At 41.0% G+C, this 15201-nt stretch overlaps 1 long non-coding RNA gene and 1 other non-coding gene across 3 annotated transcripts in view; both read left to right on the forward strand.

Moving 5' to 3' along the window:
• LOC147370809 (uncharacterized) overlaps positions 1 to 15201 on the forward strand; it is a 232815-nt gene that overhangs the window by 39069 nt on the left and 178545 nt on the right. The gene's annotated exons all lie outside the window — the stretch shown is intronic.
• Positions 950 to 1023, forward strand: TRNAI-AAU (transfer RNA isoleucine (anticodon AAU)). The gene has a single exon. It is a non-coding gene; the product is annotated as a tRNA-Ile (tRNA).

The following is a 15201-nucleotide window of genomic DNA, read 5'->3' on the forward strand; positions in this document are numbered from 1 at the left end:
GTACTATGTTAATTAATTAATTAATTAATTGTTTAATGTCTGGCTCTCTTTCTAGAAGTCAAAAGATATCAGAGCAGGAACCATGTCTCCACCCACCGCAGTCTCTTTTTGCTTAGTTTCCAACACAGTGCTTTTTGCATATGTAGTGAGGATTTATGAATATTAGTTAAGTAAATGCATGCGTGGGTCTTAGAAAGCTTGATTTGTTTATTTTCTACTATGTGTAACAGTTTCTATGGTTGCTTTAGCTCCCCCTCCTCCTCTTTCTTCCAGTTGCATCTTAAAGCCATGTTTAGAATGGGGTGGAGCAGGGACAACCATTGCCTCAGACTGAAGGAGATGCCTGCTGACACTCCATCCATTTGTGAGCTTCCTAAGGTGGGACTTGGGCTTCAACCCTGTTAGGATCAGTGTTTGTGCTTCCTTTCCTGGCTCCAGATAGTGTGATAAAAGCCAAGCATCTGTTTTACCATCTGCAGTAATACAAAGGTGTAGCCTGCATTGGAGAAGGAAATGGCAACCCACTCCAGTGTTCTTGCCTGGAGAATCCCAGGGATGGGGGAGCCTGGTGGGCTGCTGTCTATGGGGTTGCACAGAGTCAGACACGACTGACGCAACTTACAAGCAGCAGCAGCAGCCTTTTTAGGACAACAGATTTGGATGCCAGTGTGACTATGGGAACTCCAGCTCTCTCATAGACAAAGTATACAATCATCTTTAATTTGTGCAACATGCTAGGCTTTGCCTCAAGAAGGCTTGGTGAAGGCGGCACTTCTGTCTGTGTTGTTCATTGCCCCATCTTCATCCCTAAGGACAGGGCTTGAATGCCCACTCTGTGGGCACTCAGTAAATGTTTGTTGAATGAATGATGAATGATGAAATATCCTCATAGCTGAAGAATGTCATCTTGTGTTTGATGTGCCATTTTGGCAATAGTTCCAGTTAAGCTGGCTGGTTAGCTCAGTTGGTTAGAGTGTGGTACTAATAATGGCAAGGTCGTGGGTTCGATCCCTGTATGGGCCATCAGGTCTACTTTAGGGCTTCCCAGGTGGTGCTAGTACTAAAGAACCTGCCTGCCAATGCAGGAGATGTAAGAGACACGGATTTGATCCCTGGGTCGGGAGGAGGGCATGGCAATCCACTCCAGTATTCTTGCCTGGAGAATCCCATGAACAGAGGAGCGTGGCAGTCTCCAGTCCATAGGGTCGCACAGAGTAGGACATGATTGAAGTGACTTAGCACACCAGTTAAGAACTTGAAATGTGTGCTCTTTATGAAAAGGCAACCGTTTACTCACCGTTGCCCCCCCTCCGCCCCCACCCATTACTGTTTCCATGCTCCCATACTCTGCTGCATGAGCCTTCCAAACAAGATGCCAATTCTCCATTTTCCTTTATAGAACAGGCCAAACCATTCATGTTGGCAATCATGTGCTAGTGAGTATGTTGTTACAAAATTTCCAAATCTTCTGATCAACCCACAGACTTTACTAATATAATAAATTCATTTTTTAAATGCATTTTCAAATCAATGTTTTCCATAAGAATACTGATTTTTGTTGTGTGGATTCAGAGAACAAATGGTGATAATATATGCTAAAATTAAAATTGGTCTGCCTCCTTTTGTAAACCAGAATCTTATCACTTCCCAGCTTACTTTGTCTCTCAGGAAGCTCAGAGGTAGGAGTTATGCCCACCCGTGCTTACCCTCAACTTTCTGAAACAGGGACTTCATCTCTGTTTTCCTTCATTACTTTGTTTCTTGAATATGAAAAATATATATGGTATTACGCTTTGTTGAAAGTAGCCTCAAATTCTTTTTGGTAGATGGGAAATTATAATTAATGAAAAGAAAAATATTTGACTGTTCACAGGTGCTTTTCAAAGCCTGCCTTCCATGATGCTATCAATGCCTCCATCTAACTCACTGGGTATGGACCCTCTTCCTGAACCCGATTTCTCCAGTGTAGAGGCACTGGGAAATAGAGGTGTTTTATGTTAGAACGTTAGCATTCAGCAGAGAGAGCCCTGGGTTTGAAGTCAGCAGAGCTGAGTTCTTATTACAACTCCATGAACTGCTGGAGTGACCTTGGACAAGTCATTTAACCTGTTTCTCTTCTATACATTGAGTATAAAGTCACACACTATACCAACTACCTTGGGTTCTCCTGATGTTGAGGTAAGACATGTTCACATGTTTTGTTAACAGTTACAGTTGTCTACACGTCTGTGTCCCCACAAGTCTATAACATTCTTTCAGATCAGGGACTGCATCTTGTTCATCTTTGTGTCATCAGGGCTTGGCTTGTTGACCTGAAGATGCGGAGGGCATTGAATGTGGGTGACACTAACTTACTCATTGTTTTCTTTCAGCAAAGTTCCTCTGGTGTCTGTTCGTCAATAAACCTTCATTGGTCAGCTGATCTTAACTGAATACTTTCTGCATGCTTTTTACTACCCCTCAGATATTTAACTGTGGAAGAAGTACAGAGGATAAACACAGAAAAATGAAAATGCACGCATGTGCACACATACATACACCACCCCATTATAGATTCCTAAATGTCAGAGGTCACAAAATAGTGGCTTAAGGGCTAAATCTGCCTTTAAATGTGCTTTCTTTGGCTCAAACATGAATTTTTAAAATGTAAACCAATAACTTAAAATCCAGACATGTGGATTTTGCTTCTTCGTGAAGTTGTAAACAGCTGGTCACACCAGGCCAGCTGCAGTGTTTGCAGGGACAACTCGCAAGGCAATGCTGGCCATTACAGGCATTTCCTTGATGGGCCAGCTCAGATACAGCCCTGTCAGTCCCCATTGTCTCTTGAACGCCAAGGTAGATAGGAGCTACTATTTTTGATCACATTTATTATGCTTGCACTTGGGTGGCAGCATTTACTGAGTACCAGGAGAAGGCAATGGCACCCCACTCCAGTACTCTTGCTTGGAAAATCCCATGGACGGAGGAGCCTGTTAGGCTGCAATCCATGGGGTCGCTAAGAGTCGGACACGACTGAGCGACTTCACTTTGACTTTTCACTTTCATGCATTGGAGAAGGAAATGGCAACCCACTCCAGTGTTCTTGCCTGGAGAATCCCAGGGGCGGGGGAGCCTGGTGGGCTGCCGTCTATGGGGTCGCACAGAGTCGGACACGACTGAAGCGACTTAGCAGAGCATAGCATAGGCACTATTCTACGCTCTTTGCTTACTTATTCATCTTGACTGTTGTTGTTTAGTTGCACAGTTGCGTCCGACTCTTTGAGACCGCATGAACTGTTGGCCTGCCAGGCTTCTCTGTCCATGGAATTCTCCAGGCAAGAATACTGGACTGCGTTGCCATTTCCTTCTCCAGAGGATCTTCCTGACCCAGGGATCGAACCCACATCTCCTGCATTGCAGACAGTCTCCTGTGTTACAGGTGGATTCTTTCTGACTGAGCCACTTTATATACCCAAGAATGACAGGTAGGGAAACTGAGGTGCAGTTAGTCTGTGGTGGGTCAGGATTCAACCCCAGGCATTGGGCTCCCAGGTTCTGGCTCTTCATTGCTCAGCTAGCTATATAATATCTTGGTGGGGAGGGAAGGATATAAAAAAAAAATCATACCTAAGAAGTGATTTTGTAGTTTTAAAGGTATAAAGAGTCATGAGTCCAGGCAGGTTAAATGTACCGTGCAGAGCCCTGGCTGGAGATCTGAGCACAGTCTTGGTTAACGCCCAGTGCAAGAGGGTGCAGACAGGAGACAGGCAGGAGGTGATGTGTGGCGGCAGGGGACTGGGAGCTTGGGTCTGACTCCCCAGGGAAGGGGATGGCCCTAGGCCTCTTAGGGTGGCCTGAGCTAAGGTCAAAGTCCTGTGACCCACGTGGTGTGGGATGAGTCGGCATTCTTATAGGAGTTCTGCTGAACTTCATTCATTGCTTTCACAATAGAAGAAAGTCGATTTTGAAACCCAGGTGTCCCTATAATACTGGCCTGACTGTTTACTTCTGCTTCGGTCCCTGAGTATATGAGCAAATACTTCAGGCACTACAACGAGCAGAAACTTGAGACAAAGCTTATCTTGTAATGCTGGGTTTTGCATCATATCCAGGGTGTGGTGTTACTTTAGAAGGCAGGTTCAATAATTACGTGTTTACGGATTGAGCAAACTCTGCATGTGCCTGGGAGGGCTCAGGATTTATACTTTTGGAGCCTAGGGAACTTATTTAGCTGGTCGGCAGGCTTAGTACCTGGATATAACAAATGGTCACGATATATTCAACACATTTATGTGTATGTATATGTATTTACATTGAATATTTATGTAACACCTGGTATTGAATCATATTTATTTACAAAATAGCCTAGGGAACCTTGGAGATAAGTGAATCAATTAAAGCTAATTAGGCAAGCCCTGATCATTGACCCACCTCATGTGTCCTCTCTTGTTACATATGATCTATTAAGTAGCACATTTTGTGTTTTTGATGTAGTCTAATGATATAATAAAGGGACAAAAAATGAATGTTAAAAGCATTAGGGTCACCAAAACTGCCTTCTTTAGAAAATAAGGATGGCTATTAAACAGTTACACTCTTTGTTCTCTTGCCCTATTATTATGTCTCTCTTTAGGAGAGAGATTGAAAGCATGTTTATTGCTCTGTTCTTAACCAGGCTTGTCAACTACTGCCATACAGTAAGTGTTTAAAGCATCTGTAATAATGAATTGCAGCCCACACCCCTGCCTCATCTCTGTTTCCCTGCTTTATTGCCCTTTGATAATTTCTTCCATTTCTATTTTTGCATTTTCAAGGACAACACAAGGCAGAATAGTTATATGATTCAGGACTTTTAAACACACTTGAAATATGGCAATCACTTGTTATTCTTGATAACAAACCTAAAGGCAAGCTTTCAAGCACTGACTTGTCTTCTCCCTCCTCATTCCAGCTACTCAGACTTAAAGAGAAGGACTTTGAAATTATCTGCTTAATTGGGTTGCATGTCACTGCTGTTGGTAAAAGTGGCTTTGGGATACAGGTGTTGGTTTTGGGGGGAGGGCTTTGCTGTGGTTTTACATGTCTTGTCTTCATTGCTTTGCTATCTTTGAGGACCAGGCAACATCCTTGGCTTGTTCTATTCCCTTCGAGGTTGATGCCATTTGAGTCTGGGCTTTCTTTGCTCTGGCTGTTCAGGTGTTCTGGACTTGATATTCTGCTCCTTTTGGAATGGACATCAGAGGTCCACATACAGGCTTTTGGTGCACTTAGAGTTATGCTAGGAGGAGCATGAAATGACTTCCCAAAGGATGTGGTTCCCACCCGCTTAAGAACTAAAAAAGGGAAGGTCATGGTTGGACCAGTAACCCATCCTACTTGGCTGTCAGTTTCCTTATCTGTAAAGTGTTAGAGTCAGACAAGATCATCTCTAACATCCTTTTCTGCTCAAATATTCTGAGCCAAAGCAGGCTGAGAACACATCTACACTGAGAATTCTGTAATTTTAATAATTTTCTGGAAAAGCACGATGGTGGTACCAGCTAACAAGACTGAGACAGAGTTTGCAGTCAAATGGAATTAAGGATAAACCCAGTTCTGCCAGGTTTTTTTTTTTTTTTTGCTCTGTAACCTTTAGCATATCACTTTTCTTTGAGGCTTATGTTTCTCATCTTTAAATGAAAATACTACTACCTACCTAGCAGAGTTGTTGTACAGATTTAATACATATATTAGCATGCATAACCGACACATAGGAGTCATTCTGTACATGGTGGAAGTTACTCTAATGACAGTAATCTTATGAGTATGTGGTTTGGGGAATATTTGAGGGTTTGGAATAGGTTCAGTCTAAGGAAGATGGCATATGGAGAAGTCTTTGAAGTTGAAAGAGTACTAAGGATGATTTTGAGGGTAGGGTAGCTGCTGAAGGAGATAATGCCAAGGATGTGATAAGAAACAAGTGAAGGGCACTGATGGGCAAGATCATTCATTCACTTAATTCCAGTACTTGCTACAGGTGTAGGTACTTTCAGTGAGATCATCTCCTTGTGATCAGTGTTGTTTTGTGCCTTGTCCAGTATATTATCTTCCAGACACAGAGTCAACCTTTGTGATTGAAGATGGTGGCACATTGATGACAACATGTCATGGACATGGACATGTCTGAAAAGACCAACTCAAGATAAAACCCAAATATATTCCAAAACCCAAAGATGGAGACTGTTTTTTATTTTGTAGCTACTGTCAATGCATGTAGAGCCTGTCACTTACTATTTCTGCTGACATCTGGATTCTTGAAAATTTCACTTTACTTTAGATCTTCTTAACCTGGACTCCTCTAGTCCAGCGGATTTTTTAAGTCCTTGAGATTCTTTGCAGAACTGCGTGTATATGAGCATGTGTGCATTCTGGGAGGGGTCAGACTTGAAAAAGCCAACAAAGCTGCTGAAGGTGACTAAGAAAGAATTAAAATGATTTTACAAGATGAAAAAATGATCTAACACAAACACAGAGAGGTCCCCAAATACTTGCTTGTTTCCACAGCTTTGATAGGTCCACACCTTCTTCTTTCCTCTAACAAACAATGCAATGGGTGAGTCTCTTTGGCAAAGTTTTCACATTTTCCAAGCAGCTCTTTATGACATGATCCGGAGTTGAATGGTTTGGAAGATTTCTGGTGAGTGGATGTGGAGACTTTGTGCTTTCTTCATTGTTCCTAGAAAGAGCAGTAACAATTAAAAAAAAAATTTTTTTTTAAATTTCTTTAGGAAGACTAAAGACTCAGAGAATAAAGTTTCCAGGAAAAGAAATGAAAATGATTTTGACACCAGCAACCTAAAAGAGTAAAGTAAAAGTGGCAGGGTAATAAGATTTTTAAAGAAAAAGAAGGAATAGTGCTTGTTATCCAGATTTCGTTTACAAAGAGAGTTAGTCCTTTGTGTCCGGCTTTGCCTCCAGGCCAGCAGGGGCCACAGGGCCACTCCTCAAAGAGGGTTTGGGAACCTTCTCTCTTCCTCCTCCCCTCCTCTCCCCCTCCCTCTCCTCTCTCCCTGTCTTTTCTCTTTCTGTATTTCTGTCTCCTTCTCTCTCTCTCTCTCTCCCCCTCTCTCAAACACACACACACACACTCATCTTTAAAAGGCGCAACCTTCATTGTATCACCAGTATTAGGATTTGGAACATCTTAAGGACATGTTGACCCCCACAAATCTAAATTAGGAAAGGAAGTGAATTTTAGTTGAACCTGCTTTGAAAATACAGAACTTCTCTTTTAAGAAACAAGGGGAAATAAATAACTAGATAGAATTTCTTGAGCCTCTGTGAGGCCAAAGCTCCTGTTGAAGCTTTCTGATAGAGTCAAAAGCCCCAAATTCATCATTCACCAAATTGTTACACAGATACAATGATTCTCTTAGATACTGGCTGTGGAAGTTGCTCTTTAGATGTTTACTTTCTAGTCTGGGAGACAGATCTCACAAACATGGAACAATTAAGGAGAATAAAGTAAAGTCAGACTTCTGAGAAGGGAAAGCTTAAGTGGGCTGGAAGAATGCATCAGGTCAGCAACACACAAAAATTGATGTACTTCAGCAGGGGAATGGGTAAACAAAACTGATGGTTTCAAAAGATGGAATACTATTCAGTAGCCAGAAGTATTGAAATAAATCTATATGAGGCCACATGGATAAGTTTCAAAATATTGCTAAATGAATTTAAAGTAAAAAATAAAGCAATTTGTTTAGGATGTGTATAGCATTATGGTTTCCCAGCTGGTGCAGCAGTAAAGAATGTACCTGCCAGTGCAGGAGACATGGGAGTCTCTGGTTTGATCCCTGGGTAAGGAAGATCCCCTGGAGAAAGAAATGGCAAACCAATCCAGTCTTCTTGCCTGGGAAATCCCATGAACAGAGGACCTGGCGGACTACAGTCCATGGGGTTGCGAAAAGGTGGACACGACCGTTCATGCAAACACCAGCATAGCATTATACCATGTATGAAGAAAAACACATAAAATAACATCATTTATTCTTTGTGTGTGCGTGTGTGTATTACTTTCTGAAGACCTGGAAGGAAACACCTTAACTCAGAATCATGGTTACTTCTTGAAGATGGAGAAGGATGACAGTCAAAGTTCCCTTTAGTTTCATCTGTTTCATGCTGCTTTTGCATTTGGTGATTTCCTCTGTTGACTGGGAGTCTAGAGGCCCAGCTTTCTTCTGCAGGAAGAAGTTGAGGGTTTTGTAAAGATCTTGCCTTCTCCTAATACACCACATGACTTCCTGGTAGTCAGGGCCTCTAGTAGGTCTTTTCCATTTTTTTTTTTTGGAGGTTTCCAGCAAAGTAATAAATGAAGAAATGCCAGAAGAATGTTACAAGCGCACTGTACATTTAAACTGTCTATGTTTAGCCGTTAAAGATGTGTGATGATGTTTCTTCAACCCTGTCTGGGTATCTCTCATAATACCATCAGAAGTCTATATTTTAAGTCCCAATTGTCCCCCTGCTGTGCTCCTCCAAGTGGCCCCAGGGAGCCAGAGAAAGAGCCTGTGTGGAGCAGGCTGATGGACTGACAGTGGGAGGCCTCTGAAGGCATACTCCAGGGCCTTTGGTCCTTCCCTAGGCTTAAATTCTCCCTTGCACCTGGCGTTTGTATCTAGAGGGAGGTCTTGCCTGCAAAATGGGTTGAGTTTCAGCTCTGTGTGTGTGTCCTAGAACATCAGATGGAGAAAATTTCACCTTTCCTATTACTACTGAATCCTGCTCCCACAACACTTCCTCCATTCAAGGCATTTAAGGTCAAACAGGCTTTTAGTACAGATTCTGGGCAACTCAGCCCAACTCTGCATCCCCCCATGTCCAAGGAGAATTGGGGCCAAATGGGGCTTATTACAGTTTCATAGGCTGTAAAATGTCCAATCGTTTTATTTTTTAAGTAGGAAATGTTTATCCTAAGAAAAAGTTGCAAAGGGGCATAAAATATTAAAACTTGCATCTATTTCACTTTATAAAATGGATTTCATCTTCAAGTCTTTTCACTTGGTGAAATTCTCATAAATATCTGGAGAATGTGATAGCCTTAGCCAATTGTGAGCACACTTCTGAGCCCTTTTGAAGAGGTTTGCTCCTCTGGTCTCCCTCTTTTTAATATTCTATGGAGAGTGGATGTCTGATCTAAAGCATTCTCATTATGACTTCACTACTAATCATTTGAAAGAATACATTCATCTAAACAAATACTACACTCCAAGGAGAACCAAATGCTAATGCACATTTTATTAGACGAAAAGACAAACAATATAATTATACTTGAATTTCAGGGAATCAAAGAGTAAAGCAAAACTGACATCAGAGCCCAGAGCCGGGTTTAGGTTAGCCATACATGCATTCACTTTTCCACGTTTGGAAAGTTTGTTCATTCAAGCTGAGGGCTACTTCACCAGACTAACAAAAAGGAAAATGTCTATCAGTTTTTTCTTTTGTTCTTTTCAGATCCTGTTCAAGTGCACACAGAACCAGCAGGTTCACCAGAAAAGCTATTGAGCGTTTGCTGGAACACATTATGCAGGGTAAATTTCTCCTGGAATGTTGCCAAGGGTTTTTTATGCTTCTGTGGTAGGCATTTCTGGAACATTGTCATTTAGCCAAGCAAAGAACATTTGCTTAAAGGATAGAAAATGTTAAAAAATTCTTGTTTGTTTAAAGGCAGGTTAAATAGCAGTATGAGCTTAGGGTAGGGCAGCAAAAAGCACTTATTTCTCTAAGTGATCTGATTAGGTTATTTAATTTTGGGAGGGGGGTTGGGCTGGTTGAACAGATTTGTAGCTTCTCCTAAAATAATTACATATTAATATTTTTTTTCTAGAAAGTGTCTTCCAGTGCTTAATTTTCTTTGATGTGATTTAGCTTTTTTTTTTCTTTATTTCAAACTGAAATTTTACTTTAGTGATTTCTCATGTTTATGTATATAGGAGCTACTAGTAATAGCTAAAAAAATTGGAAGTGCAGAGCACATGCTAAATTAGAATTTCTTTTTTGACTTATAATTTCAGAACTAGATCATAAAAAATTAAAAAGGAAAACATGAAAATACCTTTAAATTAGAGCAGATAATATTTTTAAAGGATTACAAATTGGAGTAGAAATCCAAAGTTCAAATTTTTTTAAATTTAAATTAATTTATTATAATTAGAGGCTAATTACTTTACAATATTGTATTGGTTTTGCCATACATCAACATGAATCTGCCACGGGTGTACACGTGTTCCCAATCCTGAACCTCCCCTCCCACCTCCCTCCCCCAAAGTTCAAATTTTGACACATAAAAAAATATGACATAAACTGTCCCCAGAAATTATTTTCTAATGAGTATTAAAATCTAATCCCAAACCACCTCACTTTAACAAAGTTTCATTAATACCAAAGTTAGCATCAGATTCTCTGCAATACTTACTGATATGTAAGGGCTCTTGTTAAATGTGGCAAGGAAATATCCTAAATATAAAAGTTTGAATTTTGTCTAAAATTTGAATTTTATACAAATTTTATACAAAATTTGAATTTTATACAAATTTCATACAAAATTTGAATTTTATACAAATTTTATACAAAATTTGAATTTTGTATAAAAGTTGGCAATTTTGCCATTTGCTGGCTGTGTGATCTTGGGTAAGTTACTTAGTGTCTCTGAGATTCAGTGTCCTCTGTGTAAGACAGGAATAATGATACCTATTTCAAGGATCAGAGAGGTGTGAGGATCAGAGATATTTGTGAGGAGTCTCAACAGTGCCTAGCATCTTGTAAAGGCTTAAAAAAGTATACATTCCTTCCTCATCTTCCCCAATCCATTCCACCAGAATAAACCAATTTGGAGATTAAAATAGTCAAAACTGTGATCTAAGTTAGAATCGTGTTGTTTTAGTGTTAGGATATTTCTGGCTGCTTCTTTTCTACTTGGACCCTAAATATACAAGTGTCAATAAGCATTCTTTAACAAAGTTAATCTGTTTTTATTTTGATAGGGCTGATTCCGATACAATGCTTGGAGAACTAAATGACACGCAGGAGAGTTTTGTCTTTATAGGGCTGACTCTGTTACTGAAAATGTACTCCATGAGAAGTAAATACGGTGCTACTTTCACCTACTTAATGTTGAAGTTAATTCATAAGGAAAAATATGGCAATTCTCCTTTTATAACTAAATCCTATGGAATCTGCTGCCTCCTGTATTCAAGTTCGGGTTATGGTCTTAAACTTGGCTCCCTTCAATTGAGTTTTGTTACATACGTGGCATGTTCCCACAGCTGAACCTCCCATCGGTAACTTGCACCTGCAGTTCACAAGATTCAGCCCAGAGACATCTGTACTTCCTGGCCACTCAGGTACCTACAAGCTCTGGCTGTGGGCTTTCATGCCAGTTTCTTGGCCAGTTGAGACACTGCAAACATTTGGGCGTTCCAGTTTCTGCAACTTTGCTTTGGTTCTTTAAAAACAGCTCTTCCCCCAGCCCTGGCACATCACCATTTCTCTCCAAGGCACTCTTTGTAAAATGGGAAGGCTGGTGTCTGTCATTTGCATTCCAGATTGAAAAGAACAAAATCTAGACTTTCTGGCTCTCTCTCTCTTTGGAGTCATGACAAACTAAAGAGGATATGAGATGTATTTCTTTTTGTGTAAAATGCAGATGTTCATGTTCAATTTTCCTCATTTGCTTTGAGCTGTTTGTATAAACCATAGCCCCAGTTTTAATAGATACATGGAAGGTAGAGATACTGGGAGGAGAAGATGGTGATGTGGAAAAACTATTTCTTTCTCATTGCCATAAGACATTTAATTCCTGGAAAGAAAATTTTGTTGTTGTTTAGTTGCTACGTCATCTCTGACTCTTTTGCAACCCCATTGACTGTAGCCTGCCAGGCTCCTCTGTCCGTGGGATTTCCCAGGGAAGAACACTGGAGTGGGTTACCATTCCCTTCTCCAGGGGATCTTCCTGACCCAGGGATCAAACCCAAATTTCCTGCATTGCGTTAGGATTGTTAACCGCTGAGCCATCAGGGAAACCTAGAAAGAACATATATAATGACAAATAGAATGTCTTGATCTTTGGGCCAGAATCTGTGTTATGGATGTGCAGGTGTGCACATTTACAGCTGTCATAGCCTTGGTTTCTGTTGTTCTTCCCCCAGCACAGCACATTCTTTCAAGGTAAAGCAGCTTGATGATGGACCACGATCTTTGGATAAAGAAGAATAGACACAATAGGCAAATTCATAACAATTTCTTTAATTAAAAAACCCTTAAAAAAGAGAATATTAGGAAAGAGTGCGGCCAAAATGGCACTCTTCCTCAAATGGATTCTGGACTGAGGGATGGAGTTGGAGGCAGATGTGATATGATGTAAACGCAGGCTCTTAAATATTTAAAAATATTTTTGGGGAGGATAGTACTGAGAATCTATGGGTTAATGTAACGCCTTTTTTTTCCTTTCTTTTTAATTTTTATTTGAGTACAGTTGCTTTACAATTTTGTTTTGGTTTCTGCTGTATAGCAAAGTGAATCAGTTATCTGTGTACATATATTCCATCTGTTTTAGATTTCCTTCCCACTTAGGTCACCACAGAGCATTGAGTAGAGTTCCCTGAGCTATACAGTAGGTTATCATTAGTTATTAGTTATCCATTTTATACATCAGTATCAATAGTGTATATATGTCAATCCCAATCTCCCAATTTATCCCACCTTCCTGTTGTCCTCCTTGGTGTCCATACATTTTTTTCTCTATGTGTCTCTATTTCTGCTTTGCAAATAGGTTTAGCTGCACCATTTTTCTAGATTCCACATATATGTGTTAATATATGGTATTTGTTTTTCTCTAACTTACTTCACTCTGCTTTTTAACATTGTAAGTTTTGGTTAAGGTAAACCATTAAAATTTGAAGAGCATTTCCAACATCAGTGGTACTTCCCGCCTTCCCTCCCCACACCCCCATCTTCTTCCTTTCTTTTCTTCTTGCTTGTAATGGGCAGGAAACTTGCCTTCTTCAAGATGCTCATGATACAGTTAAGAAAGCCTCCAGGAAAAAAAAATGCAGATAGGCTAGAGCAGAAAGGGCTCTAGAGAAAAAATATATACCTGCCACAAAGGGAATTCAGAAGCATCAATCCAAAAGGGTTGCATGGAGGAGGTGTCTTGCAGATGACTAGACACACAGGAAGTGTGGAGGGAGTTGTGGCGATGGGATTCTGTGGAACTAGCTCAGGCAAGGGAAAAGAACAAGTGAACACTAATAATAATGAGTGCCTAGTACTTGAAAGTTTATTCTGTGCAGCCCCCTGCCAACTATTTTTCTTGGATTATCTCATTGAATTCTCACATATAAGTTTTAGGGTAGATTTTATCCCTGTTTTAATCAAGAGGAAATTGAGGCAGACCAAGGTTATGCTACTTCCCCACAGATACATGCTAGTGAGTGGGAGAGTCGGGAGCTGAACCCCAGAACCCTGGCTCTTACCGTCTTCAGAAAGTTGCTGCTGTTTGGGGAATATTGAGTGACTCGATGGAGGTAGAGTCCAGTCTGTTTCTTGTAGGTGTGGTGGGAGATGATTTCATTGTTATCTGGAGAGTAATATGTTTCCTAATGACTTCCCTGGTGGCTCAGATGGTAAAACATCTGCCTACAATGCGGGAGACCTGGGTTCAATCCCTGGGTCAGGAAGATCTCCTGGAGAAGGAAATGGCAACCCACTCCAATATTCTTGCCTGGAGAATCCCACGGATGGAGGAGCCTGGCAGGCTATAGTCCATGGGGTCGCAAAGAGTCGGACATGACTGAGCAACTTCACTCACTCACTCACTCACTCAATGACACATCTGGTCAGAATTTGCAAATGTTTTTTCTTTGGGGGATTGGGTAAGAGGTGAGGGGTAGGAGGTGAGGAGTGGGAGGGTGTAGTGAAATTTCGGTTTTTAAAATTAGTTCATTTTTATTCTTTTGCTTATATTAGTATGGAAGCAAAAATTTCCTTAAAATGTCCTCCATTTTTCTTCTAGGTATGTGTGTTTGTGAAAGGTAACCTGGAGGTAGCCTGGATGGGGGTGGGATGGTAGGGTGGAGGGGTGGAGGGGGTTGGGGAGGTTAGCATACTTGGAGGCAAGGGAAATGATTAGGAGACCCTTGCCATCTCAGATAAGAGACGAGTGATGAAGATGAAGATGACAGTTACTGTTTAACTGAGTACTTACCATGTGCCATTACATCCTCATTTAATCCTCACAGTGGTCTCATGAGATCATCATACCCTCAATGTACAAAAGAAGGGATTGAGGCTCCCAGAGGTTAAATAACTTGACTAATGTCAGATATGCAGATGACACCACCCTTATGGCAGAAAGTGAAGAGGAACTAAAAAGCCTCTTGATGAAAGTGAAAGAGGAGAGTGAAAAAGTTGGCTTAAACTCAACATTCAGAAAACTAAGATCATGGCATCTGGTCCCATCACTTCATGGCAAATAGATTGGGAAACAGTGGAAACAGTGAGAGACTTCATTTTTTTTGGGCTCCAGAATCACTACAGATGGTGACTGCAGCCATGAAATTAAAAGACGCTTACTCCTTGGAAGGAAAGTTATGACCAACCTAGATAGCATATTCAAAAGCAGAGACATTACTTTGCCAACAAAGGTCCTTCTAGTCAAGGCTATGGTTTTTCCAGTGGTCATGTATGGATGTGAGAGTTGGACTGTGAAGAAAGCTGAGCGTCAAAGAATTGATGCTTTTGAACTGTGGTGTTGGAGAAGACTCTTGAGAGTCCCTTGGACTGCAAGGAGATCCAACCAGTCCATCCTAAAAGAGATCAGTCCGGGGTATCATTGGAAGGACTGATGCTGAAGCTGAAACTCCAATACTTTGGCCACCTCATGTGAAGAGTTGACTCATTGGAAAAGACCCTGATGCTGGGAGGGATTGGGGGCAGGAGGAGAAGGGGACGACAGATAATGAGATGGCTGGATGGCATCACCGACTTGATGGACATGAGTTTGGGTGAACTCCGGGAGTTGGTGATGGAAGGGAGGCCTGGCGTGCTGCGATTCATGGGGTCACAAAGAGTTGGACACGACTGAGCGACTGAACTGAACTGAATTGAATGTCACACTGCAGGTTAAAGGCAGAGCTGGGATGTGGATAAGGGTCTGTCTGATTTCCGACTTATAGGGAATGAATG

The sequence above is a fragment of the Bos grunniens genome, chromosome 6 (genome assembly GCF_055505025.1).
Source record: "Bos grunniens cultivar Pamir isolate PY7600 chromosome 6, Bosgru_T2T1.0, whole genome shotgun sequence".
Taxonomy (NCBI): domain Eukaryota; kingdom Metazoa; phylum Chordata; class Mammalia; order Artiodactyla; family Bovidae; genus Bos; species Bos grunniens.